This window comes from Sander lucioperca, chromosome 14 (assembly GCF_008315115.2).
Source record: "Sander lucioperca isolate FBNREF2018 chromosome 14, SLUC_FBN_1.2, whole genome shotgun sequence".
Lineage (NCBI taxonomy): Eukaryota > Metazoa > Chordata > Actinopteri > Perciformes > Percidae > Sander > Sander lucioperca.
In genome coordinates, this window is record NC_050186.1 from 5,385,188 (window position 1) to 5,411,749 (window position 26,562).

The window sequence follows — 26,562 nt, forward strand, 5'->3', positions numbered from 1 at the left end:
GGATCAATATGACCAAACTCCTAGAGACTTGTATTCCTCGTGGGGGGAACTTTAGGTACAAACAATAGGCTAAAATATTCCATAATGAAACATTTGTTTTAAACAAATGGAAACACCATTTCCAGGAGAAAACTCAGACATGGACTGTACATAGGTAATTATATATATATATATATATATATATATATATATATATTATATTAGGGCTGTCAAAATAATAACGCGTTCATTTCGATTAATTAATCTGAGAAAAAATAACGCGTTAAAAAAAATAACGCAGATTAATCCATTCCATATTGACGTTTGACCCAGAGCCGTTCTTGCCACCACTGGACTGTAAAATGAAGGAGGGAGACGAGAATGTGCTGCCTGGATCATTAATTGGAACATTTACTTGTAAAAATCTTCTTCCTGCCAACCCTGGCTACCGAAATCTGGTGCCACTGATATGTCTGCGCTTCTCTCTGATGCTCTGAAGACGATACAGGCAACACAAACACCGCTGCACGTGACGCTAGTTAACACTATACTCCACAGCAGCTAACATTAGCCTACCACTATCTAGTAGCTGGATTAAACACGGTTAAAATGCTGACAGCTAACGCTAAACGGTGTAAAGTTTGACTGTGTTTTACTGTAGAGGATTCAACACCGGGGTGTAACAATCTGCAGCTGCCGACGGACAAACAACACAGACGGTGCGTTCAATGAAACTGGTAAACTACAGCCTCGTGGTGCATTTGAAGTTATTGTAAATGTCCTTTTCCCATCTGGTGGTTGCTTTTGTTGTTCAACAGCAATTTACTAGTGAAATAAATTATTGTTATTGTTATACATTATTATTAAATCATTTAATTTTGACCATATGGCCTTAGCAATAAACAAGCCGTTCTTTAATGTCACCAACTGTTGTTTAGTAGTAGTTTTTCTTTTCTTTTTTTACTTTCTTAAAAAGTATCGGTTCATGCACCGTTAATTATGTATGTGATTAATTTCGATTAATTAATCACAGAGTATGTAATTAATTAGATTAATTTTTTTAATCGATTGACAGCCCTAATATATATAAATATATATATATATATATATATATATATATATATATATATATATATATATATATATATATATATATATATATATATATATCTCCCCACCTTTCTCTCACTTTTAAACTTAAACTTCCCATATACTGTAAGGCACCAGCTCTGAATACAGCCGTTTTGGATTTTATAGTGAAATATAATCAATAGTAACAACAGTATAAGACCACATTCTATATGTACTGTTGGCAACAATACATCAGTCAATCAGTTGTGCTTTAAAGGTCCTATGACATGCTGCTTTTTGGATGTTTTTATATAGGCCTCAGTGGTCCCCTAATACTGTATCTGAAGTCTCTTTCCAGAAATTCAGCCTTGGTGCAGAATTACAGCCACTAGAGCCAGTCCCACAATGAGCTTTCCTTAGGACGTGCCATTTCTGTCTCTGTAGCTTTAAATGCTATTGAGGAGGAGAGAGGGGGGGCAAGGTGGAGGGTGGGGGTGTGGCCTTGACCAACTGTCATGCTTCACTCATTTGCAAGCCATGATGTTTCTCTCTTTCTCATGGATGGGCCAAATTCTCTGGGCAGGCAAAGCAGAGAAAGGAGAGGTAACCTTTCCCCTTATGATGTCATATAGGGAAGATTCCAGATTGGCCCATCTGGGCTTTCATTTTCTCAAAAGCAGAGCAGGATACCCAGGGTTCGGTTTACACCTATCGTCATTTCTAGCCACTGGGGGACCATAGACAGGCTAGGGGAACTCATATTAATGTTAAAAAACCTCCATAAAGTCAAATTTTCATGCCATGGGACCTTTAACCCCTTGAAGACTGCTTTCAGTATTCAACTCTAGCTTTATTTTCAGCTGACATGACTGGCCTAATGATATGGAAACTGTCATTTGAGAGAGATGAGTTTCCCGTTCAAATTATTAACTTCTGCTTCCTACATTTGATGGGCTGCATCAGCCACTGCAGTGCTAATGCTAGACAGAAGCTGCATAGATGCATAATGGGGACTCATGAGGGCTACAACTGTAGAGTGACGGTTGATCCGTGAATCCAATATTTGTTTCAATGTACAAATGTAAATGTATTTTATATTTTTATTGCCACTCTGTTACCTCTAAAATGTGGTATAAGTAAGCAATTTGTATCCACAGTACATAGCTTTGGCACAATCAATAAAATTGTGATGTTAAAACGTTTATTTACATTTGACACACTGATTTACTTTTACATGCATATATTTACACTCCTAATAGTTAATCACCTCCTGATTTGGTTAAAATAATTTATTCACTTTCAAACCCTAATCTCAAAAAAATATTTACTGTTTTCCAAAATGACTGCATTTGTAAAATGTCTCCTCATTGTATGTGAGCTATGTAGCTTACCCACCCCCCCCCCCCTCCCCCGTCCCCCTCTAACTCAGTGTGTGCATGCATGTACGTTTCTCTGTGCATGCCCTTATTGTCTTTGTGTAGAGATGGAGAACAAGAAGGCCAGTTAAAATTGCCACTTGAGTATTTGTGCAATATGATGAGGTAAACTTGTATGTAATTTTTTTTTTTACTATGTTTTTTTTTGTAAGTGTTGTATGATTATTCTTACTCTAAACCATTTTCCTAACTGGGACAAGTCCGAATCAAGGCACTTATCAAATGCATAAGATTTGTTTTGTATTGTAATCTTTGTTTTTTTATTCTCTTATAGATTTGAGTTTCGATTACATTGTAGTCAGACAGTGTGTGTCACATCATGGTTCGTTGGTTTTCCCGTTTGACTTTTGCTCTAACCCTAAGATTCCCCTGCTGTCGAAAAATATGGCATATCTCTGCTGATACTGACATCCTGACATTGTATTGCTCTCATTGTCCTATCTGCAGTGGGTGTGTTGGGGAAGTACATTCTGAAAGACAATATCTCACCGCAGAGATGCATCCCAGCAAAATATTCAACACTCGTGAACAGTTAAAATGTGGTGTTTAGTGAGAACTTTTTTCATTTAAATTATAGGATTTTCTATTTTAAATGTCAGGTATTCTGTACCTGTGTTAAACCAGCTTCAGTGACTGACAGATTCTGAGCACTGACAGTAAAATCAGACAGCTTGCCAGTTAATTCACTTGTTAACCCTGCAGATCCCTTTGTTACCTCTGACGACAGCTTCCTCCTCCACAGTCCCTCTACACAGTTACTGTATGTGTGTGTGCATCTGTGTGTAGGTGTACAACAGAAACTACTTCCTAGTCTCTTAACAATGTCCAATTTCTGAATTCAATTTCTGAAAGCAAAGCATCTGAAGCCTTAACAACATGTCAGAATGTCTGCTTTGATTTTATCAAGTATAAAATGCAGCGTTACTTTTATGCCATTTAAAATGGGTCTATTTCTTGAGGCAGTACTCAACTGATGTCATGTAATTCTGTGTTGTCTAAAGAAATATAGGTTTTGTCTGAAATTATATTAAAGTGAATATGACAAACATTCCTGTGTTGTCTTGTTGTGTCTTTCTTACGGCCTCATGGCATTGTAGTGGGCTAACCTAGAGCATTATGTTGGAAAATACAAATTCCCAGGATCTCCCAGGACAGGTAATATCATAGATTAATAATACTGCACACTTGGCAGAGCACTCGTATAGAATAAAGAGCCAGAAATATACACACTCTAAAATGTATAAATACAAGTACATAGGAAGGATATTCTGTGTTTAAGCTGCATTTGCCTTGGGGTTTAACATGTTGAACATGCTGTACGTGGGTAGTGAAAATCATCAGATATTTGACTGGTCTTGCTGCAATTGCAGTGACATTTTCACTTGATGGCTTGTCGCATCTACAGTAGGTGTGAGCCGCTTTTGTTGACTTTTCTGTTACTGATTTGATGACACTTCCACATTAGCACTGGCAACAAAGAGGAGAAGTTACTTTCAACCCAAGTAGTGGACACGTCTGGTTTGGCATAATGACTAATAACAGGGGATCTCACAGTTTCAACACATACAATCCAGATTGTATGCCACAGTGTGTAGCCCACACTACAGGAGACATGATTAAAGCCTGGACCACAAGAGTGTCTCTGACTCAAAAGATGAAATTTTAAGATCTTGAAAACAAGGACTCCAAAATAATTATTAAATAGGATATCCTAGATTGTAGCATTTGTCACATCAACTTGTAGTCTGGTTTCATCAGTGGTGGAAGAAGAAGAAATTTAGATCCTTTTCATAAGTAAAAGTAGCAAGACCATGTAAATAATATATAACTATAATTCAAAAAATTCTATTTTCATACACAAGTAAAGCGGTACAACTATACGATAAATGTAAAAGTACTTGTGTACCTGTAAGTGTTGTATTATTGTCTACATACAGTATTACATTGTTGGATTACTAATAGCCATGTGCTAATGTTTAAGCAGCATTTTAATTTTGAGCTGGTTGAGGTGGAGTTTATTTTATACGGTAGCATCATCTGCAAAGTAACTAACTGCAGCTGTGAAATTAATGTAAAAAGTGCAATGTTTCACTCTGGTGTGTTGTGGAATAGGAGTTTAATAGTAATATAAAGTGGAAATACTTAAAATTGTACTTCTTAACACTTGTACTATTGCATTTTTTTTCATTTATCTATTTTTTAATGTCTTAATTTTCTGAGATTTTTCTCAGATTAGCTGTTAAAAATGAAATGTGGCTACTCTTTCTTGTAAAATTATGTTTATTAAATCACATAATGCAGAAATCATATTTTGATGTCTTATTATATTATTACATTCATCTAACAAGCTTAAAGAATCGAAAAAACATCATACTATAATGGTGTTATGAGTCATATATACCTTTATTGTTCGGCGAAATGATGAAAATAATGGTGTTTTCTTTCATCTATGGCTATAGAAGGCTTCCTTCTTATATACAAATTCAATGTCGTTTTGAGGCCTGGAGCCAAGGCACACAATACATGTTTATGGGCTTCCGTCATCTCCAAATATGACCATGGAACCATTTGGCCTTGCACAGGATACTTTATGTGATGTGTGTGTGTGTGTGTGTGTGTGTGTGTGTGTGTGTGTGTGTGTGCTTGCTTGCCAATTCAGGTTGTTTACGTCTCAGGACAAATCTGTTCTTTTCTGCAAAATTGTGCATGCTGAAATGTGTTTATCTGTGCATAAAGCATGCAACAATGACCTTAGGGCAAAACTAGTTTTCACAGCTCTGTTCTATAAAAAAATTAAGGTGTGATTAAGTATAGAAAATATTTTTTCTTTTATCTTGATGGCATCATACAGTCTGTGTTTATATATGTGAATAAAGAATCAGACGTCCGTATTGTATGGAGCTGTGAGCACTAAGGATATTTCTTTCATAAACCTATCTGTGCAAATTAAATGTAAAAGATATATTTTTAAAAATGGAACTGCGTTATTGTTGCCAAGAATTTTCTTCCTACTCCTATACATCATAGTACAGGCTCTAATGGGCAGTAATATGTTCTGTAGATTGTAATTGTGTTGGTCAGCTCATAGCACTACCTGCTAATGAAATCACTAAACAAGTTGCAATGTAAAATGGGTAAACTTAACAAAGGAAAGCAAAATGTTTCTCCAAAGATTTAAAACCTTATTGTTTCTGGAGCTTTCTTTTCATCATTTTTTTCAAATGAGAATAGCTCTTTCATTTCCTATATGTGCATTCCAATGTGTGGCAATAGCACACTCAGAAATCAAGCACATTTATTATGAATCTTTGAGTACACTTAATGTCCATTACTGACTCAAAAATTAAAATATATATATTATGTAGTATAAAATGTGGATACAGTTATAGCGTATATGTCTTCTGAACACAGTGTTGAAACACACTGTAAGTGAAAGTTATTTGACCTCTTCTCAAAAACATTAGCCAATGCTGCAACATCGCCACTGGATGTTCTTCCTACTTTTTTTAGTTTCAACATCATTTGAATGATTTCTTGCTGCTGTAAAGGGCGACAACAGATATATGTTTACAGATTTCAGTTCCATCCTGTAACATATTAAATGGCCAATATAGAAAAGTACACTGAAAGAGATAGAGACTGGGAAAAGGGGATCAGACAAAAAGAGATGAGCTGAGCTGGTGTGAATAGATAGATCGTAGGTAGGCGAATAGCAGCAAAGGCATTGTATTGTTCCCTAATCTTCAATAAAACAAACCTCAGGTATAGAAAGAAGAAGGAAAAAAATGCCTGGTCTCGGAACTATGAGTTGTTCAGGAAAAATAACTACAGAAATACAGATATAATTCTTTAATTTATTTTTCTAGTCTGGATTTATATTGATTGGGGGTTCATTCCCACTTGAAAACTTATGTCAAAATTATTATTTTATTAAAATAAATATCTATCTTTCAACCTCATGTGCAATACTTTCTTTTATTTATATAGCATATTTCAAAAAGTGCTTTACAGACATCAAGACAGAAAAATACAGTGCAAATAAGAATTCAAATGAAAAAAAGAAAAGTAAGAATATCCAAATAGGAGAAAATGTGTTTCTTAACATTTTCTGAGTTTAAAAATGACCCTAATATGGTTATAGACAGTAAAGGTCAATTGTTTAATTGCCCATCCCTGAGCACCGTGTAAGTACTCAACACATTGTCAATTGTGTAGAGTTGACCTGCGCCCATAATGAAATTAAAAGGATAAACTATTACAGCATAGCTTTCATTATAGTGTCAGATTTACCTGTAATGCTGTATAAATAGTTGCTGCAGGGAAACGTCCCATTACATTTAATAACTCTGATGAATGGATTACCATTAACCACCACTAGATGGTGCTATATTTGTTATTTCTCTGAATGCACAGATTGTATGCCACGAACAGAAGAAGATAATGAACGTCATTGTAAAGCAATGTACCACCGTGCACATTTGCAGTAATTGAATGAAATCAGTAATGATTTATGTGAGTCTAATGCAGTGAAAACATTGCATTTAACACTTTAAAATACATTTTGGCCACCATATGTAAACAGTGTCACGGACACAATCCAATTTAGACTGAACATTTCTATTTTTTTTTATACATTGTTCACAGTTCACGTTATCGTGTATCTTTTTTTAACTACCTTTCTTAGAATCAGGTTAACAAATCTGTGACTGATTCTGACATGAAGCCCATAAAGCCTCGAGGGCATGTTGAATTCCAGAAGCTACATGAGAGCACAAGTGAAGCTAGTCGGAGTAAGCCGCCTCTCCCTCAGACTTTCACACCCTGAGGCGATGTGCTGCACACAAGGTTGTTTACCGACACCGACACTGTTTACAGGCTCAGCCTCTCTCCCCATCTCTCACCCACACGCAGACATTCACTCTCTCATAAGCAACCATATACTTGCCCACACCTCACTGAGCATCCACAGCCTGGACCAGGGTAATCCTCTAACTTATAGGCAGTGCTGTACCCTCGAAGCAAATCCCATTCCTTCAAAATGCAGACACCTCTGGAGCTGTGGCCCAAACACCTCAGAGGTGATATAACATAGCTTTATCTTCTTTTATGTTTGCTCCCTTTGCTCCACTTCTTGCTCTCCTACATACAAATGACCATTAAACATGTATAATTTAATAGAAATGTCCAGTCCAGTCAGTATTATAATAACTGCTTGTATAAAACACTTTTTGCAGACTGGTATGACCAGTATGTTCGCTGTAATGTGGTAACAACCCATAATTATGCAGATTTGTCATGGCAAGAACAATTTAGTGTGTTAAAATGTTCACCTTGACCATAATAACAGATATTTTAAATGAAGAAAAGTTACCTTCATGAGCAGGAAGTGGATGTTTTGTTTCTTTAGCCTGTTTCCATTTTTTTTTTTTGTTTGGGGCTAGCATCACTTGCAGGGTGCACACTAGAGGGAGAGGAAAATGGATGCAAACCAGGTAGGCCTGTACATTTTTTGCATTTTATAGTACACTGCCACCTACTAACTTAAATATTTTTTAATAGGCTATGTCATTTTGTGGTTGTAATTGGTGAAAGGATATTTATTTTCCAAAAATCACATGAACTCCTTTTATGTATTTTTAGTGTGCTTATGTCTCTGTGATGTCTAATGTCTTAACCAGAAGTCAAGTGCACATGCCAATCCATTCATTTACCCACCCAATTGAGGATCCAGAATTGCTTTCACACCAGCTGAGAGAAGAATAGCACACCCTTGCTCATCTCCTCATCTATAATTACCAGGTTGTCGTTCCAACTGAATGTTCCAAGTCATTCTTTAAAGTGAGATACCAGAAGGGGGGGCCTAAACCAATGCATTTTTAACTGCCATTAAGGTAAGTAAAGTAAGCACTGGTGTTCAACAAACCCCACCCAACCCCACCTTTATTTTAATGTTTTGCAAGAGTGATGTTTTTCCTTTAAAAATCGACTGTTGGAGTGAGACAGAGGGTGAACATTTTCTCCTTGAGCTTCTTTCCTGGTGATCCAGCTGATGTGTAATTGGCCACAGCTTAATGCTTCACAGGTATTGGGTTGTGTTTTCTCTTCTGGGTTGGCTCTTTGCTTACTGCCACAACAGATTAGAGTTTTTTCATCCTGTTGCTCTCTCCTTTAACTGCTACTGCTGGTCTCTCATAGAGAACGTTTCACGTTTACCACTTTCACTAAAAGTGGGCTGAACACAGTACCAGACTTACTGTAGTGTGCAGTTGAGGCGGTGTTTCTGCTTGTTATGTGTAAGTTTGCCGAGTGCACTATTTTCTATTATATGACTACTTTAGCACAGTAAAATGCATTATATCCACTTGTTACATTTCTCAATAGCATTTACATAAGTCACAACACTAGTACATGTATGTCCACACAGGGGACATATGAACTGTAAGTAGCCACAGGTGCAAGAAATTAGATAAGACTTCACACAACATCATATAACTTCAGTTGATATGATGAAGCTTTTACTAAACTGTTGCTTCCTTACATCCAGGAACATTACATTTCATTTGGAATCATGGTCCAGGGGTCACCTTGGTTAATGTAAGTCCAATATTTACCCTGTTTTATGTCTCCACCAACTCTTGAGGGAAATATCTGTCTCTTTAGCTGCTAATTATCCACTTTGTTCACCAGTTGCTAACTATATCTGTCTGCCGTTTGGTGCTAAGCAAGTAGTCCAAAGTACGTTTTTAGAGCTTTTTCGCTAAAAACTGAAAACAGCTACGTAGCCTGTAAATGTTTTGCTACAATAAGAAAATATAAATGTGGAATTCTTTTGTTAAGGGTATGTACCAGAGCTTAACAATAGCTAATGATGTTTGGAGGCCAAGCATTCCAGTCGTGGCACAATTTTAACACTTAAAGGTCCAGTGTGTAACATGTTTAGTTGTTCATTATCAAAATCTGTGTTGCCCGTTCACCAACTTGTCCTTTTTCATAAATATTTACCACCACCATCAATTCCAAGTATTCCTTTTGGCTTGAAATTTAAAACTTGCATTCGCATGAACTGGGGTAGACGCTCCATATTCATGCACCATCTTGAAATACGTTAACCTGTAAGGGACATACAGGACATAGTGCTCCGCCTTTCACGTTTTCACTGTCACATGATAAACTCACAGGTGCTGCTAATGCTGCTAATGGGTTTCATAGCTTCCCGGCCCCGGCAAGTTTGAAGAAGGAAACATGGAGGACCACACATATTCAAAATCCAAATTTCAGGAACAGGAGTCTTCTTCTTCGCCCAGAAAAAGAAAAAGGATATTGAAAATAGCAAGAGACCGGCTTTTTGAAGTGTGAAGGCTACCGTAGCTGTAATACGTACTTTGAACTGCGTGGTGTGAGAGAGTTGATTGCGATATATGATCTCAACGCTAGATGGGAGAAATTCCTACACATTGGACCTTTAATTAGGTAAAAACAAAGTCCTTTCTTACTTCATCAATGCAGGGTGGCAAGGAATGCAATCTGGCATGCTGTTGGTTGTTTGATCTCTTATCAACTATGTGAAGTCGTCAAGGAGATTTTCAGGGTTTGATGTTTTCTTTGAACTTGTCAGGCAATCTTAAAATCTTTACATTATTTTTTTTATATATATTATTTTGCATATTTTTGTTAAGACCAAAATCCTTATTGGCCTCGTCTGATATTAATGTTTTATATATATTACCTTCAATCTCTCAAAACTGAGTGTATGCCAATGCTTTTGTGGTGCTAGAACAGACTGTTTTAGTTATAGTTTAAATGTGATTGACAAAGTTCTTCTTTGAAGGCACAGTCTGCCCACAGTGGGAGATATGGAAATAAGTGGAAAGGAAAACACAAATGTAAATGAGTGTAAGCAGTAAGTGTAGCTCTAGATAAACCCCTGACTGGCTGTAAAGACAAGTGCCTCCGTGCACAGAATGCTGAGCACAGCTAGCCCCTTGTAAACAAAGCTTCTGCTATTTAGTTTCAGTTGGCTTAATTAGAATGAATGAGGGGGGCTTGTGCAAAGAGGACAGTTTTTTTGTGGGTGGAGGGAAAGAGGAATTGGCCATGGTGGAGGGAAAGCTGGACTGAGAGATAAAGTTACTAGCGGGTGGCACGAACCAATTGGACAATGACAAACAAAGCCTCCAGCCAAAAGTGCAGCTGTAATGAATTTAGGGGAACAACATACATGTTAATGCGCACTCAAATTGAATTATTATGATTCATGATACACATATTCCATGTTTTATCTATCTATATATGTGTGTGTGTGTGTGTGTGTGTGTGTGTGTGTGTGTGTGTGTGTGTGTGTGTTAGAGAGAGAGAGAGAGAGAGAGAGAGAGAGAGAGAGAGAGAGAGGTATGATGGTTTTATGTTTGTTTGTCATTTGCTGTTGTAATTTGTTTTTGCAGATATTTAGCATTTATTTCCTACACTTCACCAGCAAGGGGAACATATTGTTGTTCATAATACTTGTTAATACTAGTGTAATGGAGATTACATTATAAAACAAAATATACCCATTACTGGAAAGTTTCCAGGCAGTGAAATCTCTACACATATGTTCTGGGTTTGTTCTGAGCTGGGGTCAAAGTAGGCTGTAAGATGTCATCATCACAGCTCTAAATCTGTGGGGTGCTGCTCAATTCAAGCCAACTTAATGGGATTTATTCATAGATAATGCAAGTAAAAACAGAGCAAATGATGCATTAAACCACACGTTTGTTTACTCATAAAGGCAGAGTTATTGTGCAGGGTAATGATTCTTTATCTGATGCCTTAAGTGTGTTTGACTTCAGTCCCTCCATTAAACATGACTAGATGTTTCTTATGTCTACCAGGGTTTCTGATCAGTATTTACTGTCCTTTTAAACTATTTAAAACCATAGGATTTAACCAGTCAATCTAAAAAGCTGAGGCATGATATTCTGTTATATTTTTGTCATATTTTGTTAGTCCAGCAGTCAACAGTTACACCTCTTACAAACTTTGACATAGGTGGGAGCTGTAGTAGCACCATAAAGCATCAAAATATAAAATTAAGGAATGCCTCGGTTCCATGTCCACCCACAGACATGACATATTGAGGGCGAAAGTGCACGTCCACATGGAGAAGGTGATAATGACCAATGTTTGGGACAAAGATGGAGACTGGAACCCAATTGGTTATGTGTCACACTGAGTCTTGTCAGCAATGGAACATTGGATGATAGAGTACCTATTGTAAAACGTTCATGATTAAAACTAAACCAAGAAACAGAAAAGAGAAAAAACTGTAATTTAGAATTTTAAGGGGGTAGGGGGCAGAAAAATGTCATGAACACAAAATGTACTATACTTCAATATTTGACATTAATGAATACAGTTTATCTACATTTTGTGCATCAGTGCCTGGTGCATACAATTTCCCATCTCAGGTTGCATTTTCTCCCCAATATGTTTGGTATATAAATGACAATAACACAGAGGTTACTGTGTGATGTGTTCAAACGCGAACAAGTTGCCCATATTGACTTTGTGTCACCCTACTACTTGGCCTTTTGTTTTGGCGGGGATGGCCTGTCACTGAGATGGCAGTAGAAGGAGGGAAGATTTCTCTGAGGAAAGACGGCAAGGGAAAGGTCATAGGGAATAAAAGGCTTTTAATCTGAGTACCTTGTGTCGTGTGCCTGGGGAATATCAAAGTCATCCCATTTCTAGTGAGGTCAGACCAGGGCAGCCTCCCTGTTTGCCCACTGCTCTTTTCTGTGTTTGTGATGCCTAAATACTCAGTGATGGAGCACTTTAGGAAAAGGTTAGAAGCAGCATGGAATTTTGTCTCACTGTTTTTCTGCCTATGTCTGTTTCTCTCTCTCCATGTGTTCATGTGTACTTGTGTAAAACTCACTACTGCATAGAGATAAATTGCAATGAAAAAATTTGCAATGTGGCATGTGTTTGGAGCTTAAGGCTTCGTCATTTTACCATTCTCAAATAGAAGGAAGACTAGATTCTGTTTTGTTACTTGTCGAGATTCTGTTGCTTTGCCTGATTCAGACTTAGATGCATCACACAAGCTATTACATTTCAGCAAGGTTTATATACATTCTAAAATACTGTGTATTCTAAATTTAAATGTTTGCAAACATTCTGATTTCAACACATGTAGGCTATATGCTTTTGTTATGCAACAAGCTGGGAGTCTTTGTCTGACCAAGATAGATAGTAAAGCTTTAATGTGATCTCAGCAGTCTTGTCAGCTTGGCAAAATGTCTGGGCCTTTATTTAGGAACTAGCAGTCTAGGGGATGGCTTGCCAGTCCATTAGGTGTGAAGTGGAATCACGTTTTCCACAACACTGGCCTCGAGCATCCATCATGTCACACATTCACAACTATTCAACTCCACCATAGTGCTCTCTGACTGCTTTTAAAGTCATACTCTGTGATCCAAACATAAACAAAGGTTGAGACCCAGTAAGAATCAAAACACAACAATGGAAAAAGCAATCACTTTAAAACTGCCTGACAGCCACAGAAGTACAAACACATCAGATCAGGACTTGGGTCAGAACAGTGTAAGAGACAGTTTTGAGGACAAAATGTACAAAGCTTAGACAAAGAGTAGCCTATATATGGATATGAAACTTGAGAAACCTTCACTGAACAGGATAGTGTGACTGCAACAAGAGCTGCGTGCTGATGCATCCAGAGCTGTTATAAAACAGGAATATTGTGCATTTGTGTTCAGATACACACATCAGGGTCATTTGATTTGACACCATACATATAGCCACACATATCAACAGATACACTGCTGCAGCTTGTGAGGGATTTAATAGTGTATATTTTTGCAGTTTATAGATGTGTGAATGATCTGTTGATTTAGAACACAGTGAAACCTAAAGATGATCCTGATTTGTCAGGCAGGAGAAAGTGTCTGGTGGGTTTCTTACTTTATGTCGGAATGAACCAGTCAGTCTCTCCAAAAGGTCATCTGAGGAGACACTGAGCTGATATTATTTACAGTCATTTCTCTCCCAGTTTACCTGGCACTTAAAATCATCTGGATCAGCAGACTAAGTTAAGTTAAGTTAACTAAGTTAAAAACTACATTTCCCAGAAATTTGCTTTACTTCATGTATTATGTTATTCAGCTCAGAAGACTGTTGGTGCACTTGCAGGCGGCAGAGCGGTAGCAAACTCAGCATGAAACTTGTTGGACTACAAGTCTAGCAGCATGGTACTAGCAATTTGTGAGTTCCTGTGTGCAGAATAAAAACAGTTTGCCTGTGTTTTTGCAAGAGAGTACGTTTTGCCTGTGCATACTTCCGAATAGCATAATTAACATGTTGCTAACGTTATGGATGTTGCTCTGTCACATGTTCACAGCCAAGCTAATGAAGGATACTATTGTGTTGGATGTTCATATTTATTTAGTTTCTGTTCTTTATATACAGTATTGCTGGGTTGCTTGTTATTGTTGAAAGTCCAGTTTCACAGTTCAGTAAAACTTCCTAGCACTTCTACCGGGCAACTATGCAGAATCGCCATAGCAACTAAGCCTGATACCTTAGCAGTTGTGTAGCAACACCCCAGAAACCTCACATAACACCATTTCAATCATCAAGCAACCCTAGCAATTCCGCAGAATATTGTTTGGAACTTATATTTGTTTCTACAACGTGACAACAATTAATTTCTAGCTATTCACTTGTAAACAACTGCATATTGATTATTAAAACATTGATTGCTTGCATCTGTCTACAATACAGAGAGCACTGATGGAAATAATTCCTTTTAAGAAGAGGTGGTCTGAGGCGCCTGGGTAGCTAACCTGGTACACTGTGCCCCATGTACAGAGGCTCAGTCCTCGCCGCAGCGGCTGCAGGTTCGATTCCGACTTGTGGCCCTTTGCTGCATGTCATTCCCCCTTTCTCTCCCCTTTCATGTCTAAGTTGTCCTGTCAAATAAAAGCCTAAAATGTCACAAAAAAAAGAAGAAAGAAAAGAGGTGGTCTAGCTCAGAACCAATTGATTGATTCTAGACCAACTTGCCTTGTCTTCATAATGGTTGAGGTGAGTATGGAACATGGTGTCTAGTTTATGGGTGTCCAGCTAGATTGAGATTAAGCTGAGTTTGACATTTATGCCTGAGCAAGCTTGACTTCATTCGTGCTTATATGAAGGATTATAGTGGCCGCTGGGTTTATTTTCGTGATAGCAGAAATAAATGGACAGTAATAAAATCAATGATAATTATCTATTTCACAAGTGATTTATATGTTTGCAGTTCATATGTTGCACTTGTATACATTGTATTAGGTCACTAGAAAAATGCACGTAATGTGTATACATCTACAATTTGTATTAAGTATTTTAATCTTATATGTATAAGTATTTTTTTAATCATTTTTCCCATTAAATGAGAAGGTGACATATATGTCCTAGGCTAAGGTCCATGCAGACATTTGTAGCAGCAAAATCAATGAGTGTTGAGTGGGCATGTGCGATGTATTAATCTATGTTCATTTATATTAACCCCAGAACCCTGTAATAGAGGGATTTAAACAGCTTAGCATCCTCTTGAGTTGCACACTAAAGGAGAGAAGTCAGGGTTGACACGTAGGTCAGGACTAGTCAATATCTGAGTGACTGTTCCATGACTATTCATCCTGACAACGTATACTCCTCTCCTCATGGACTGCTTTCAGCACTCGTCAGCTTGCCAGATTGTCTTTGTAGAACACTATTTCAAGAAAGCATGTTGAGACACAACTCAAACAAAGCAACCAAAAACAAAAGGGGTCCTGGCAACTTAACAAGAGTGTTTTTTCCGCAACCACACTGGTTTTATGAAATCATCTGGACAGGCAACACCTGTTGCGACAGCATCCCTGACACTAGTTCCTTTCATCAGGTTTTTCCATTATCTCCTTTGCCATTTGGCTTTTTTTCAGAGCTGCTGGCTCAGGCCTTGCATCTTAAATTAGGAAACGGTGGATGTCTTTAAAAAGGGGATTTGAAAAAAATTTTTACTTTACTTTTTGATACGTCCAGAGTCTTTGCATGTTAGCAGTTCTGATCTAAAAATGTTGCACAAGAGAAATTTCAATACACTCACCAGAGCTGGATTTTAAAAAGAGAAGAATGGGGGTCTTTAATGAGATGGGGATGAGATGCCAGTATATGGAGGTCAGCAAGATGTATTGACCAGAGCTGAGGCAGCAGAGTAACTCACTGTGGAAAGGCCATTTTGAACCAGAGCACTGTGCCTGATGTTGTGGATGACATCAGATGAAAATGCTAAAAAAAGAAAAGGAGTGTAGGTGTATATAAAAAAAATGTGTTGGATGGGATGCCATGCTTCACCAGAGGAATGTGCATCTTGGACAGGTTGACCTTTCTTGTTGGGTTCAGGCAAGGCAATGGTAAGACATTCACAGAATTTCCATTATACTTTTATGTTCTCCCTCCTCTTTAGAAGAAAAAAAATGCATTCATCTTCCGTAACTCCGTAGCTGCACAGGAGTATTCTTGTAGAGGGCTGCTTTCTGAATGAATAGGTTTTTGTCTGTTATACTGAATGGAATTATGTCACTTTAAATTCTGCCTTTGAGTAGCTTTCAACAGTAGCAAGGTATATAGGAAGAAATATTGCTTTTTGAGATGCCAAGGCATTGATTACCATGCTTGGCCTTGGTCATATTAATGGACTAACTTGTGAAGTAATTTAACACAGAAATTACTTTGCATTTTTGCAGAGTAATTTCAAAGGTAAAATGCAGAGAGGAAAGTCATGCCTGAGGGACAGAAGATGGAGCTGAGCCTGACCAAGGCTTAAGAGGATGTGCCTGCCATGCCTTGTTTGATTAATGGCACCACAGGCCTGCTCATCAAGAGGTAATACATGAGGGCATAAGTCAGGCCTCTTCCTAGGGTTCTGGAAGGTGTACAGATCTTTAGGCACAAGTTTCTCCAAGATAGCCCAAACCAGATCTATCTCACTCCTAATCCTTTTTTTCTAATGCGTTCAACTCTCTTGACCGCACCAAACAGTAATGTCAAATTGCAGAATTGTACATATTTTCTGGCGTGTCAAAATCCCAGTTGCTAGATGGCGGAAAAGCAAGAAATCATGAGAAATTTAGGTTTCAAACACTTTGTCTAAAATTCCCAAGTCTCTCCCGGCGTCTTCTCCTCAGAAACGGACTGGCCAAGAAATATGCTGTCACAGTACGTCATGTTAGAAGATGGCAAATCCTTATAGACAGTTTTAAAAATCCAGTCAGAGAAAATCTCTCTGTGGCCCCAAATACAGCTTCCTCCAAGAACTTGATAGCAGACTATATGTGACTGAAAAAAGAAAATGAAGTGTGCCACCAGAGCAGTTATTCAGCTGAAAGCTTTGGAAATCAACAAACAGAATCCCAAGTTGTCTTTTAGATGGGCTTAAGTTTTTCATGCCAGTGTGTCTATTTATCAGGAAACAACTCAATGTATACATGTATATTATTTTTTTGTCTATTGTTTTTTGTTGTTGTTTATTAACTTTTATTTAAATGTGATGTAAAATATTTTTTATCTTTCTACGTTATAATGAGACTTATAATGAAGGTTCGCTTATACATGTGGCATTTGCATTCTATAAGCGCTTCCTGTAGTGTATATATTAGTCGACTTGGATGCTGGTGGGTTCCAGCAAATATGTAAATGTGATGCACGCACAGGGAATGATACATACACAGATTCAATACTGTCAAACACAGAAGACAGAAGCTAAGTGGAGACATATCTAATGGCTAATGAGACAGTAGCTGAATAATATAAGAAAGAAGAAGATCTACCACTGACATACCCTTTTAATAAAACTCAGCACTTTCCCAGTTTAACAATGATGGTTTGTTGTTGGGTGTTTGCTGTACGAAAGAGTTTGTCTCCTAATGAATCTCTAGGCAGAGTAGATGCTGCAAGGCATACTGCCGCCCCCTCTATCAATACTCTGTTCCAGATGAAAGTGTGAAATATTGATGTGACCAGACACTACAAGCGTTACAGAATCCACCAAAATAGCACCACAAAACAATCTTTGAGGTTTTGTACACTTCACTTTGAGATAATTTGCTCAAGCCTATTTTGCCTTCAAAAAGCTTGAGCCTGAAACAGCAAACACTGCAACAATTCGCTCCACTGGTATCGAGTTAGGATTTCTATCACAGTCCATGGCTGTAGTCCTATAACATATTGCAATTGTCACTATCTTTAAATAGATATCTCAGGTTTCCTCCTGAGATATTAAAGTGTGATTTTTTTCTCATACCTTTTTACCTATGCATACATAATGTCCAGTATTTTTGAAGGCATTATTACACAAGTACATTTGTTCTGCAAAGCATGCAATATTGGAAATACCACAATGAATCACGTTTTAAATTTCCTGTTTACAGAGGGCTTTCGATAGTAATAGTTGATACTGTGCTACTGGGAGATCATCCTATAAGATATTGTTGAAACTGACTTTTTTGCTGGTTTCTACCTTACACGGCTCCCAGCTCCTGATGCAAAAAGATATCTTTTCATGTTTCATCATTTAAAGAATCGCATTGATTTTGTTTTCCCCACTGTGACTGAAAATGTTTGTATAAATTTGCCTTCTCAATATAGTTGATACATATTGACATTTCTGGCCTTTTTGCAAATCCAAGTCAATTTGGATAATTGTTTGTAGCATATAAAAGTGTCAGTCATCTTTGTGAAGGTCAGAGGAAGTCAGGGTTTGTCTGCCAGATTGTTAAGACCTAGCGGCAACAGTTTCAAATCCTTAATATGTCAGCTGGATAGAAATGTATGAAAATATGTCTGTGTTTGGGGTTCAAAACAAGAGTTCAAAAGGCAAAGTTATGGAAAACATAGTCAGAGGCTGCAGTAATACAAATTCTTTTACTTTTATTGTGTTTTTATAAATTATTTTATTGCATCCTATTCAAATTATTTTTTTAAAAGTAATAGTACATAAAATGTACAATTATCACAAATACAAAAACCTAGGAATAAGTAAGCTACTTTTACGTAATGGGCAATGAGGGTCAGAATTCACTGACAAAGACACCAAAAGTGCTAAGAGCACAATTTAAGTAAGTATACAACACTCGAAAACTGTTTAAGGCTTACAAGTTAATGTAGGAATGGAACAATTCAGGAAGCTTGTGATTCCTGAATCAATGGGAAAAAACTTGCTTGATGAAATGGGTCTTTCCAGGCATTCGCATTGAAAACACTTGCATTTTGCACGGTTCAAGGCACCTCCTGGTCAAAAGACATCGGAGCAGGAGAGCGTATTGTAGATTAAAAGAATGCACTACAATGTGTTCAAAGGTTGTTGCAATAGTCACGACAGAGAGGAAAATTAATATGCTCTCTCTCATCCAATAGACTGTAATAGGGTGCTGGCAGAATGACTTCATGTCAGGCTCCCAGGGCTTCACTCAGTCAAACCAATGCATCTGTGCTTTAACAGGGCATTGTTTTAGCCAGTAGAAGCATTAAGCAAGAGTTAAATACTAGAAATAATAAAATATTTGACAGATGGCAGCCTCTTTTAGCTTAATGCACTCCCAGCCCGAAAGATTTGGCAGATTGTTCAATTCCAATAGCAATAATAATTGTGCTTGCTTCAGCAAAGTACATTTGTGTACTCAGATGAACGTCTTGGTTCTTTGGAAATACATTTAGTTCCTAATTGGTCCCACATACTTTCACCGAGAAACTTTGAAATTCATTTTAAAATGTTCAGCTTCTTATAAGCTTCTGTGCAAATGTTTTACGATTGTTTTAGTTGTTAAGAAATTTAACTTATTCCATTGTTTTCCTTTTACTTGATTGATTTTACTTTTGCTCCAGTTAAAGTCTATGGAAGGCTAGAATGTGAGATCATCATAGAGAGAAGTTATGGTATTTAAGACTTGAAAAAAGAAAATTAAACTGCTCACAGTTTTCACGCTTCACACACAAATTATAGCTACATCTAAATTTCCATACAAGCCTCCTCTCTCTCTCGAAATATAAAACTCAAACACAGGTTTTGTTCTGGAGCCTTATTGCTTAATTGGTGGGTAAAGGACTGTCAACTCTTACATGTTCTCCTTTTTTACCTTAAAGATTCTCACTTAATTCAAATTCTATATAATTATATTGTGCCACACTTGTTCTAGAATCTAGAGCTACAAGTTATACGTTTTAGGTATGTATTGTCTGAATTGAGGGATTTAATTGTCAATGTCCTTCTCACAACTTTTAAAGACTACTCATTCCAGACAGGTGTATGGCATTTGGCTAATTAGCCTTCTCCTCAGGAAAGCGTTTGCCAGACAGTTTGCCTGGGAGGCATGTCGTGTCTGGTCAGTGAGATAGCCTCACTCTAAAAAGGTCCCTGGTTAGTCCGTAGTATGGCCAACTATTCTGTTGGTTTATAAAAATGTTTCTGAAATCAACCCTATGCCAAAGCACTGTCCTGATAATTGAAGTTGGTTGATTTAATGGAACTTTCTGCTTTCAGAAGTCTATCCAGCTCACAGGTGTCTGGCTAAATAGATATATCCTCAGAAAACCTTAAGCTTGTGAAAAGATGGCAGATGCTAAAACTCAGCTGTTGGAACAGCTGCCATCCCACCTACAGGTGCATTCAAATCCATCTCTAACCAACATTTACTTTGGATGTTAAAGTTACTGCTACTGTACCACTACCCTTTACCCAGACAGATGCCTTACCATTGGAATTGGTTGAATAAGCTTTTCAAGGCTTTGTGATGTATTTAAGCTTTGCCTTTCAGCCAAAGCAACATTTGTTTCCCCTCGAAAATCTTGCCTCTTCCATTTCTAATTAATTTATAAAGAGTTCTTTTAATTTTCAAAGTTTTAGGTCATTCATTTTGAAAAGGTTAAAATTCATAAGAAAGATGAGCAGAGCTATTAAATATTTAGAGTATTTTCTGAGACAGCAGAATGACATTTGACCTCCCTGTTGTCACATCCTGCTTCTTCTCCATCTGAAGCCACACCTGCAGCATTGATAATAGAAAAAAAGAGACACAGCTTCAAGGTATGCTTAAACCTCCAAAGACTGAGTTTTGGGGGGCAGCGGAAACAAGTTGTGAACACAACCCTAATATAGCAAACTGTTACTTATTTACATCCAGCAGTTACAACATTATCATTAATTTGGAGTCTTGTTTCACCTGATAAATGTAAGTCCAACATTCACTCTTTTAGCTCAGTTTCTGGCTCCACCAACTCCCAAGGGAAATATCTGTCTCTTTATCTGTTAAAGGCTCCACTATGTCCACCAGCTCGCTAACTGTGTCTGTCTGCAGTTTGGTGCTCAGCAGGTAATGTATAGTGGGCTTTTATAGCTTTTTCTCTGAAAACAGCTGCCTGCTGAGGCCGAAAACAGCGCTATCAGAGCGGTGAGAATGAAACTGTAAAGTTGCTTGCCAGGCAGCTAAACAATGAGCCGAAGCTTGCTATAATGCTCTGTAATGCCAAGGGGAGCTTTTACATTGTCATATTGTTCTCACATTGTCATTAGATACATTGTTATTATAAAAATATCGATTATAGCCGCCTAGAGCTCATGATGTTCTGTCTGTATCTGCCAGCTGCCCCTAGCAAACATGAGGCAGGAAGGAATTTGCTTAAGAGCTGAAGCAGCATGTGCTAACTGCTGTGAAAATGAATGCAAACAGTCCCCCAGTTGTAATGCATCTCAGTGCTTGCTCCCTGAAAGACCTCCTAAATGATGGAGCCTTTTAGCGAAATCAGATTTAGTCCTAATTGGATGACAGGCTCAGTGTGAACTCCATCAGGACAGTGATGCACACACATGGGCTGGATAAAATACAAAAAAAAACCAGTGCATTACAGTATATTGTAATGCCATGCAATGACACTACAACAAAGACAACCATTGGGAAACTTTGTGCCAGGATATGTTGATTCCATGCTGGTTGAAATATGAGGCCATAATGTGTAGTGTTATCAAGCAAAAACACCAGTAAGTGTCTAATTGTCAGCACTTGACACATTGACACATCACATCATTTTGTAGTGGTTGCAACCATTTATCCATATGAGAAAACGGTCTGGCCTTTTCATATATTAAGTAAGTTAGTATGGCCTGACATATGAAAATAGTAATTGTCTGACCTGTATTAAACCTGACACATAATGCTAATTTGCACCCAACTCTATTCATCTCTCTTATTAGCATACTTTTTAATTAAAAAAATGTACTGCAACTGAGTAACTTTCAAAACATTAAAAGTAAGAATATGAGAATTCTAGACACATAGACCTTTTTCATAGCAGACATTTGGACTCTAATAGCAGGAAAAGCACATGTGTAGCTAATAGCATTAACAACGCTTCCATTTGAGTGTGCTGTGCCACTAAACAAACTTGCACAACAGCAGGGTCGTACAAACTGGAAAACCTAAATTGCATGCAGCCATCCTTAATTTTACATGATGATTACACCTGTGCTTTTCCTGCTGTGACATGTGAAAATGCCAACCTAAAAGGCCTATTCTGTAACTACAGCAATTCGAGATGTCAGTAGGTAAGACAAGGAATTACACAATCTTATTTTCCATCATTTACTTTGGATAAAATAGAGTATTTAAGGTAAAAAAAATAAGACAATGCATTATCAGATCAAGTCAACATGTTTATCCATTTAGCAAGGCAAGAATCATCCTTTTCAGCCAGAAATGGGAAAGCCTCTTAATTACCCTCAGCTCAGATGGACTCTGACTGAAATGGAAACACTAATAGGAGCGTCTGCTCTCACTCAGAGCCCTAACAACTGGAACCCTTTCAAGGGTCTCTATCTGAGGAATGTCCTGCTGGTTTCCCTGAAGGAAGATTCGGGCTATATAGCCTGTCAGGAGCTTTAAACAGGAGCAAAGACAGAAGCAATACGCCTAGTGGCGCCCATGATATCTCCTCTGAACACACAGCACAAGAAATAAAAAAAAAGAAACTCTTGGGGTAATGCTTTGCTCTTCAGTGGGGAGCTGGGGTGTTAGATAACACCTCACTTTTCACACAGGTACAAAACAGATGAGCCATCGTTAAGACCTGTCACTAATTTGTTTTTGTAAGCAGAAAATTAAGGTGATGTGGGGATAGCTAACCCATTTGACTGTCTTAAAAGATGAAGGGTGAATTTATTCACTCTCCCTTAAGCACTGCTTAGGGATTCTAGGCAATATTTGATAATGGCATAGCTGGAGTGCTTGTCAAGATATGTAATCAATTCTGAGTTTTCATCCTAGGGATATGTTGACCCATATTTGTGCATAATTGTATGTCATAAAGCACAGAAAGCAGTGTTTTGAAAAGGCACCTCTGCAGGGAGGGAGAAGAAAAAGGAAAGGAGACTAAGGATTTAGAGAGAAACAAAAACGCACATTCACACACTGAATTATAACGTCAATAACTCGCTTTTTGCAGAAAGTAAATGAAATGATGCACTTCAAAGACTAACAGCCACCTTTACCCATAGTAAGATGAAGAAGGCTTTGAAAGTAACACTTCTTCATTTCCTTTCTTCTTTGCCTTGAGCCTGTTTGGCCTCTTAACATGGTTGACATAAGGAGGAGGAGGAAGGGCATCTGACTGGGCGCTGTTGCAGTCCATTGACTGTTTTCTTCAGAGGGAAAGGTCAGAGGATACAGTACGGTGGGACACCTGCTGAAGGTAATCATTAATAAGCCTGCTGTCCTGTCAGCAGCCCCTGGCTTTACCAGATGTGTACTACTGAAAAGAGGGAAATGTGGCAGGAGTGTCCACACATCATTATGATACTGGCTGTCCTAAGCATACATGCAGCAAAGCTGAAGTGTGATTTAGGACAGAAGAAACAAGACTGAATGTGCAAACTAGCATATTCCGGCTGCTGTCTGTTACATATGTGACCTGTATGACTGAGAAACTGTATGCCACAGAGCTTCTTCTCCACCCCGGCATGTCTCTAAATTAAAGGTTACCAAGACAACCCTCTATCCTACAGTAGATGACTACCAAGGACAACTGTTAATGTTTGAAACCAGCTTCTGTTGCTGTTCTAACAACAGGGCAGGCAGCTGCAATGGCTAAAACAGTAGCTACTATTATGCTGTAGTGTATTATGTGTTCACTGTTTATACCTCAGCAAATTTGAAACCCAAATGCGGTTTTCTTTCTATTTGATGAGGATATATATATATAAAAAATGCAGATTGGCAGCATAGATCCATTATTCAGTTTCTGGTTTTGTGGCCCTTTCTAACCTCTTCTCATCCTATCCTCCTGTCTCTAACCACTATATTTCAATAGCAACTTCATGCAAATAAGTCTCCTGTCCTGCAGAAGAGAAAAGGTGGGAAACCAAATTGGATCGAATGTAATTCAGTTCACCAAGCAGGGAATGAATCGATAATGCTGAGGAATGGCTTTCAGAGGACTGAGTGCCCACCTTAGAGGTAAGAGGTTTCTTCTGTTTACAGCGCAACCTGGGCCTGCATGCTTATGTATTTTACAACAGGTTAATCAAGAAACACAGTACCCACTGCTTCATTCCTGACGTCTCCTCTTGTGATGTTCACAGTGCAGCCCTTCAGAAAATGTCCTGCCTGTTTGCATTCTCAAGTGTGATTGGTCTGCTTGAATGGTTTTTCTATTGACTGTAGATTTGCATTCTCATCTTTGTGTAATGTATTCACGAAATATAGCTGAATAGACAAATTGGTATAGTTTGTATTTACTCTCAGGCCCATCAAGCTACTTACAAGGTACAGTCTATACTTATACACCTTATACAGTATCGTGCATGCACTCAAAAAGAAACTTATTTTCTCTCAATTTCTTTTTGCCAATCTAAAGCCCTATTCACATGGGATTAGTATTACCTGGTGACCTCTAGTCATTTGAAATAATGTGTGTGTGTGTGTGTGTGTGTGTGTGTGTGTGTGTGTGTGTGTGTGTGTGTGTGTGTGTGTGTGTGTGTGTGTGCGTGGTTGTTGAACAACCAAAAGCACTCTACAACATAGGGCAAGGACACCAGTGGACTGGAGGGACCTTGGAGTCAAGCTACTGCTGCTCTTCAATGCGAAGAGCCAGAAGAGGTTGTTTAGGCACCTAATGTGGATTCTTTTTTTTTTTCTTGCAAGAATTCCAGCCACTATCAAGTGAGAGGATACCCTGGCAAAGCAACTGCTGGAATGCCTACAGTATGAGAGATTCCATAATAGGAGGTAGAAGAAGGATAAACAGAAAAAGCATGGAGCACCCAAGGCTTTATCATGGGTTTGGTGTTGTGTGTAAATACCTAACTGACTTTAAAGTGGAGATCTGTCAAACTACAAACTTCCTGCAAATTTGCTGTCTCTTCATTTATTATCTCCTTCAAAATGTGTAAAAATGTGTTCTTTTACATCAAGAGCCATACCAGGCTCACTATTGGGCTGCAACTATTCTGCATATAATAGCCCTAACAGGGATAGATAAAGTTGTGTTAAATTGAACTGAATTGATTTTCATATGGCAAGAGGAGTCACTGAATGGTTTTATGAGTATGTTAATTATTGTAGTCATATGTTATGGCCTTTGCCGATGGGCAGATTTTAAACCGCTGTGCATTTCAAAGGTCCAGAGTTTCAGAGACTGTGTCAATGGGGCCTTGAGGTGGCTCATGGTAGTCTGACACCTTAGTAAGACACTTTATGTTGCTTCTTTCTTTAATTTGTCACCTATGCTTCAACCACATAGTGTGTGAGATCTAATGTTTAGCTCAACAGTGACAGAACCTATTCTCTCTCTGAATAAAGCAGGTGTACTTAGTAAGGTGGCTATAATTGTATGTCTTCAGGCTGGGCTTTTGTCTCATTGCATAGTGTAAACTCTTTTGTGAACTGTAGTTTGCCAGCTACCAGGCAAAGCTATGGAAAGCGTGGATCCATTAGAAGACCATTTGCATTTTGTTTGAATAGTTCCTGGCTGTGTCTCTCTCTGCTTTTATTTAGAAGGGCAGAGAGAGCAGAAGGGAGAAAGGCAGTCACATAGACAGGGTGATGTACTGAGTGAGAGGAAAGAGTCAGAGGGGGAGACACAAAAATTAGCTTTTCATCTCATGACAGCCACATCTCAAAGAGAAAGAGAAGGGATGGCAAAGCTGAGGGAAAGGAAGAGCTGAAAGATGCAAAGTAAGAGTTACAAAGATGTGGAATATTGCTAGAGGGATCAAGAGAGAGAGAGAGGTAGTGGAAGGTGGGTTGCAAAGAAGTGAAGGGAAGCAGGGCAGAGTGACAGAGACAAAAAGACATCAAGGTGTAGAAACAGAAGGAGAGGAAGGGAGCTACAACCTTATACAACCTTATACAGATTAGGAATGACTGGTGGGGGAGAGGTGTAATTAAAGTTCCATTAAGCAATATTAACATTATATAAATGCCTCTGTAATTAAACTGCCTGTGTAATGTGGAAAGGTTGCTTGGGGGCGACTGCCAAACCTACAGAGAATCAACACATAGCAGCTTGGAGCTAATTGTTTGGGTTCTCCAGTCCATGTTCAGACTGCATGGTTGTTCTCTATTGGCTTTCATCAACCCTCTATATACTATATACCCATTTCCAGCAAACAAGTTTAGACAAGCTGGGTTTACCTGCCCAGTGTGAAATAGAAGAGAAAGAAACATCCAGAGATTTTTCTCGTGAGTTGGTGGACCAAACCAAAGCTTAAAGTTGAGGGGGAAAAGACTACAAAGGGATGCTTCGGCTGAATGTGTGATGTGTCTGTTATTCTGAGATATATGACCTTGAAAAGCTTGAACTATACCAGGGCTAAGTTGCTGTGACACTTTTTTGAAGTATTTTCTTTTTCTTTTCTAAAGGTTAAACATTTATAAAAAATACAACAGGCAGAAAAGAAATAGTCACACCCAAGATAGTCTAGATCAACAGAAGTACATTTCCAGGATAATTGCCTGACATCTGGTGTGTGGCTCATGCGCTGGATGTCCCTTACCTTCTTCTCTCT

General features: G+C 38.2%; 1 long non-coding RNA gene across 1 annotated transcript; it reads left to right on the plus strand.

Annotated features, from left to right (window-relative positions):
- Positions 1 to 20,526: 20,526 nt before the first annotated feature.
- Positions 20,527 to 24,932, plus strand: LOC116054847. The gene is made up of 4 exons (XR_004106159.2): positions 20,527 to 20,734; positions 23,112 to 23,246; positions 23,865 to 24,010; positions 24,698 to 24,932. It is a non-coding gene; the product is annotated as an uncharacterized LOC116054847 (long non-coding RNA).
- Positions 24,933 to 26,562: the final 1,630 nt, after the last annotated feature.